We start from the raw sequence: 6000 nt of genomic DNA on the forward strand, positions 1-6000 counted from the left end.
GTCACCACAACATGAGGAACTGTATTAAAGGGTTTCGGCATTAGGAAGGTTGAGAACCACTGGTCTACATGAACATACAGGTTACATGTGTGGGTTACTAATTTACAAAATCTGTATATAGGACCATGTGCCCACCATCCTGTGAAGCAATAAAGCCTTTTGGGAACAGTAGGCAATGGTGAGTGAATTTTTTTAAAATATATTTTTATTGATTTCAGAGAGGAAGGGAGAGGGAGAGAGAGAGAAACATCAATGATGAGAATCATTGATCAGCTGCCTCCTGCACGCCCCCTACTGGGGATTGAGCCTGCAACCCAGACATGTGCCCTTGACCAGAGTCGAACCCTGGACCCTTCAGTCTGCAGGCGAACACTCTATCCACTGGGCCAAACCAGCTAAGGCAGTGGGTGAATACTTAACTTGCAAGTTCTAAGTATGCGTTTCAGGGAGTAAGGAACCTCTTGAAATTATTTGTAAAGAATGTATCTTTCTGCCCTAGCCGGTTTTGCTCAGTGGATAGAGTGTCAGCCTGTGGACTGAAGTGTCCAGGGTTCAATTCTGGTCAAGGGCACATGCCTGGGTTGCAAGCTTAATCCCCAATAGGGAGTGTGCAGGAGGCAGCCTATCAATGATTCTCATCATTGATGTTTCTCTCTCCTCTTCTCTCTCTCTCTCTCTCTCTCTCACTCTCCCTCTCACTCTCCCTCTCTGAAATCAATAAAAAAAAATATTAATAAAAAAAGAATGTATCTTTCTGTAGTATGCAATTTGGGGGTTATAAGAGGAGTTCTACAGCTTTAAATAAATCCTTTTTATTCTATTACCCAAAAAGGTCCTAGAATGTTATGGGAAAGAGTTGGAACCACATTTGTAGGGTTAGTGATTTTTCTTCTCAGCAAATCATAAAAAGAAGCACCTGGTAATATATTTATCCCGCTGTATCTATACTTAGAGACAGCATTATTTTTGACTGAATAACAACACCTGATGAGAATTCAATCTCCTCTCACTTATATATTAGTTTTAGGACCTCAGAGTTGTTTTAGTTTTGTTTTTTATAAAACTATCTTTTGAACAGTGCAAAATACCCAACCAAGATGGACTATGCCTTCTTGTACCAACCCTGATACATGCAAAGTGGTCAAGGTGTTTGGGTTCAAATGCAAGAGTAAAAGACAGGAGAACCTAATGTTAATAAAACACTGAGCCAAACAACGGCTTTCCCTGGGAAACCAAATCAAAGGCTTGGTGGTCCTACCTGAACGTTTGATGGCAAACTTGATTGATGGTAGTGTAGGAAGGAAAGTCAGTTCGGTTGTTACTGACGTTTGTAAAGCTCTGATTGCTCCTGTGATTCTATTGCTGGTATCTGTCAGCTGTAGCTTTCATTATTGGACTTCTGGTTCCAACACTGGGGTGAAATTAGCAACAGGGAAAGAACATAGCTTACTACCATAATCTGGGCTTTCTTGAGAAAGTTGCCAGCAGCTGACAGCAGACATACTATATACCAGTTAAGATGACAACTGGGAAGAAAAAAATCATAAATCTTGCTATGGTTTAGCCGACCACACCAAGTTGGTCCTCTTGAGACATCCGCCTTCTCCCCAACCCCAAGCCCAACCTTAACCTTTATTATCAATTTGACAAATTGTGTAGGTATATTGCATTACACTGCAATTTCAACCCAGTCTAAGTATTTGGGGACTTGTATTATATATACTAATATTATGGATATTCTAAAAAAGTTAAGGAGAAGAAAACCAGATACTGAACGGCTGATGGTTTGATGGGAGAAGTCTCAAAACAAGAACATTGAATACAAGATAATGGAGAGGAGAGAAACAGTTTATAAAAAGTATAAAACATTTAAAAATTTTTAGATGAATGAGATTATTGCTTTTCTAATAGGTCAGTTCCCTCTTTTATCAATGGAGCACTTGAATGTTAGGAAGATGTAAAGGGGTGTTGAAGATGAAGTTAATGCTGTTGCCTTTATAAGTGTAAAGAAGTGTCTCCTGCCCTAGCCGGTTTGGCTCAGTGGATAGAGTGTCGGCCTGCGGACTGAAAGGTCCCAGGTTCGATTCTGGCCAAGGGCACATGCCCGGGTTGCGGGCTTGATCCCCAGTAGGGGCCGTGCAGAAGGCAGCCAATCAATGATTCTCTCTCATCATTGATGTGTCTATCTCTTCCTCCCTCTCCCTTCCTCTCTTAAATCAATAAATAAGTATATATTTTTTTTTAAAAAAGAAGTGTCTCCTTTCACTTCATTCCTAAAAGAGTAACAGAGTACATAGACCATCTCCACTGGATAGACAACAAAGTAGTATATAATTCATGTAAATCTCTTGGCTTCCAAATCTGGTCTTCTCTCCCTGCCCCTGTTGGCACTCTTGTTTCTTATTCCCAGCAAATGAAAGGTTTTAGACCTGTGTGTCCAAATACAGTATATATATTATAGCCATATGCAGCTATTTAAGTTTAAATTAAACTTTAACAAGTTCCTTAGTTGCATTAGCTACATTTCAAATACTCGGGAGCCACATATGGCCAGTGGCTACTATGGTATATTGGGCAGCACAGATACAGGTCATATCCATCACTGAAGTTCTATTGGACCACCCTGTTCAAGTGTATTTTTTTGTGTATAATAGAAAATTGTTACATGTTTTCTCTACCAACCTCATTGTAATTTGCTACTCATCCGAGAACACTATCACTAACTCCAATCTACTTTAAATTTTATTTCTGTTCACAAGTGTAATTCACATTCATTTTCCAAATTTTGAAGAAAAAACACAAACATAGAAAGTATCCCTTATAAAGCCACCTCCCAAAGACAGGCATGGTTAACCGATAAGTTTGGGGCATGTTCTTCCCGTTACATTTTTATACTCAGTTTATGCATTCAATTATTTTAATAATGAAGATAGGCTGTGGCCTCTTTGCTTATTCCCCTTTGTAACCAGCACAACACATTTCAGCTTTGCCTCATGAAGCTAAGTGTGTGGGGCTCTGTCATGAAGCTAATCCCCAAAGATGACTGAGAGCCACGGAACAGTTGGCAGATGTATTCCTTGAGAAGCATGTCTTGTTTAGAATCATTGGTTGATGAAAGTTGTCCAGCCTGCCTGGTCACTGCTGCCTGATGTGAAATGCCTGTTTGGTGGAGTGCACACATTCGAGGAATGTGGCCTTAAGCTCCCGGCTCAGTTGCAGTGGTTCGTGTAATGAATCCACTCAATGTTCTTTCCTCACAGAGATGTGAACTGAGACGCTATTTGGAACATTTACAACCATATACGGTGTTGCCCGAGTGTTTAGCTACAGATTTTGGTTATTATCATCATTAACTGGATTTAGGAAGTTATATGGTGATGGATTTTCACAAAGACTTTGGTGATTAGAGATGTAACTGGCTCGAAGGAAAAAAAAAAAAGTACCCCTTTTCACAGATTGCAACCTGCAGGGACTTCAGCTCACTGCAGGTGTTGAAATGAGGCCACCAATTCCTCCCCTTGGGCCCCACTTACCTGCTGAACGCCTGCCGTGCGAGCCTGAGCAACTGTGTTACTTCCACTCCTGCACTTGCACCATTAATTTGATGACTGAACCTCACTGCTTCAAAAAAAAAAAAAATCAATGTGCCAGCCATCAGTAAATGACCCAAACCAAGTGTGCACCAAGGTAGAAATAGTATGGACAGCTTTAAATGTTCCTGTCATCTGTGACTTGACCCACAAGACATGCTTCTCAAGGAATACATCTGCCAACTGTTCCGTGGCTCTCAGTCATCTTTGGGGATTAGCTTCATGACAGAGCCCCACACACTTAGCTTCATGAGGCAAAGCTGAAATGTGTTGTGCTGGTTACAAAGGGGAATAAGCAAAGAGGCCACAGCCTATCTTCATTATTAAAATAATTGAATGCATAAACTGAGTATAAAAATGTAACGGGAAGAACATGCCCCAAACTTATCGGTTAACCATGCCTGTCTTTGGGAGGTGGCTTTATAAGAAGGGATAGTTACTTTCTATGTTTGTGTCACATAGGATGCTGGACAAAGGTTCTCATTGCTATGTGAGCCTCAAAGAGACAACAGAAGAGGTGAGCACACCAGCCTTTTCTGGTCGTTATCAAATGAAACACAGCTGCACTGTGCTCTAACCCCGCAGTCTGCTGTGGGAGGCGTGCATTTTGGTCACTAATGGAAGGATTTGCTTACTTATCAGGAGACGCTTGTCTGAAAAGCTCCTCAGCATTATCTTGAGGGCACGTTCCATGGTTATGGAATCCAGACAGCAGACCGTGGTTACAACAGCTTTCAGAGCAACAGGATATTGTACTAGGCACTGAAACTAACAAATAAGGCAGATTTGGCCCAGCCGGCATGGCTCAGTGGTTGAGCATTGACCTGTGAACCAGAAGGTCACGGTTCAACTCCCGGTCAGGGTATATGCCTGGTTTGTGGTCTTGATCCCCAGTGTGGGGCATGCAGGAAGCAGCGGATCAGTGATTCTCTCTCATTATTGATGTTTCTCTCTCTCTCTCCTCCCTTCTCCCTTCCTCTCTGAAATCAAGTAAATTGTTTTTTTAAATAAGGCAGATTTGGTCTCTGCTGGTGAAGCTTACAATCTAGCAGGAACAAGAAATACTAAGTAGGTAGTTTTCAGTGTGATGCGTCTGCAATGGGACCAGCAGGGTGGTACAAGAGGATATTAGTAGGGAGTCCAATGTAGCCTGAATGTGCAGGAAAGGCTCCCATGAAGAAATGCTAAGTGAAGACCTGAAAGATTAGTGGTTGCTAGCCAACGAGGAGATGGAAGGTGGGCTAGGCAGAAGAAATGGCATGTGCAATGGCCTGTGGCTGGAAAGAACCTGCCCTATTTAAGGAACCAAAAGAAATCCAGAATAGCTGGAACACAGAACAGTCTCGGGGAAGTGGTAAAAGAGGGATCTGGGGAACAGGCAAGGGTCAGACTGGGGAGGAACTCAGGCCATGTGAAAGAACCTAAACATTAGCTAAAGGACAACAGGAAACCATCCGTTTACTCATCTGTAAAGTGAGAATAATAGCTATCTCATAGGATTATCAGGAAACAAAACAAGAATACAAGTGAAAGGTCTTTGTAATCTTTAAAACATTACAGGGCCCTGGTCAGTGTGGCTCAGTTGGTTGAGCGTTGTCCTATGTACCAGGAAGTTGTTCATTCGATTCGAGGTCAAGGGCACATGCCTGGGTTGTGGCCTAGATTCCCCAGTAGGGGGTGTGCAGGAGGCAGCACCAATGTTGTGCTCTCACACCAATGTTTCTCTCCCTCTCCCTTCTTCTCTCTCTAAAAGTCAATAATTTAAAAACAATTATAGGAATACTACTAACATTATAATATTAGCAGTAATTATAAACTATGCTGCCTTCTTCAGTAATAGAAGTCATAGTTCAGATCTCCTACATGGGAATATGAAATAGTCTATAAAACCCTGAATTACTCAAGGGAGCTGATGGAAAGGTCAGAAGTTTACTTCAGTCGAAACTTCCAGTGTGAAGTTCATGAAGCCGAGGGGTGAGCCCAGCTGTTTGGAGCAGCCTCACACCATGTATGGCCATGTGTATTTCTCAATCCACACTGACTTCCAACATCACTTCCAGAAAAGATCAGTGTTCTGCCTCCTCCTCGAGCCCCTCCTGCCCCCGCCAGCAGAACCACTGAGACATTCTTTCCTCTTGATTCCTTCCAGCCAGAGCTTAGGCCCAGCATCTCTCCGACGTCAGCTTTTGTAGAAGCTGCCATCATTCCAAACACATTACACTCCTCTGAACTGTTGGTGGAAAAATAGTTATCCCGGTTCGCACCTGCATTACATTTTTTAGGAAAAATGCAAGAGCTTTACAAATATGTGACAGTTTAATCTTTTTTTTTTAAATTAAATTAAATCTTTATTGTTCAGATTACAGTTGTTCCTCTTTTTTCCCCCCATAGCTCCCCTCCACCCAGTTCC

The 6000-nt window shown here is 42.0% G+C and overlaps 1 long non-coding RNA gene across 2 annotated transcripts in view; it reads right to left on the reverse strand.

Annotated features, from left to right (window-relative positions):
• Positions 1 to 1005: 1005 nt before the first annotated feature.
• LOC102253351 overlaps positions 1006 to 6000 on the reverse strand; it is a 21495-nt gene continuing 16500 nt past the window's right edge. The window contains exons 5-6 of one of the 2 annotated variants that reach the window (XR_001361242.1): positions 3534 to 3618; positions 1006 to 1411 (exon numbers count right to left, since the gene is read on the reverse strand). This is a non-coding gene — a long non-coding RNA (uncharacterized LOC102253351). Of the gene's footprint in view, positions 1412 to 3533; positions 3622 to 6000 lie in introns of both variants that reach the window. The other variant, XR_001361243.1, reaches the window with a different exon arrangement.

This window comes from Myotis brandtii, unplaced genomic scaffold (assembly GCF_000412655.1).
Source record: "Myotis brandtii unplaced genomic scaffold, ASM41265v1 scaffold157, whole genome shotgun sequence".
Classification (NCBI taxonomy): Eukaryota; Metazoa; Chordata; class Mammalia; order Chiroptera; family Vespertilionidae; genus Myotis; species Myotis brandtii.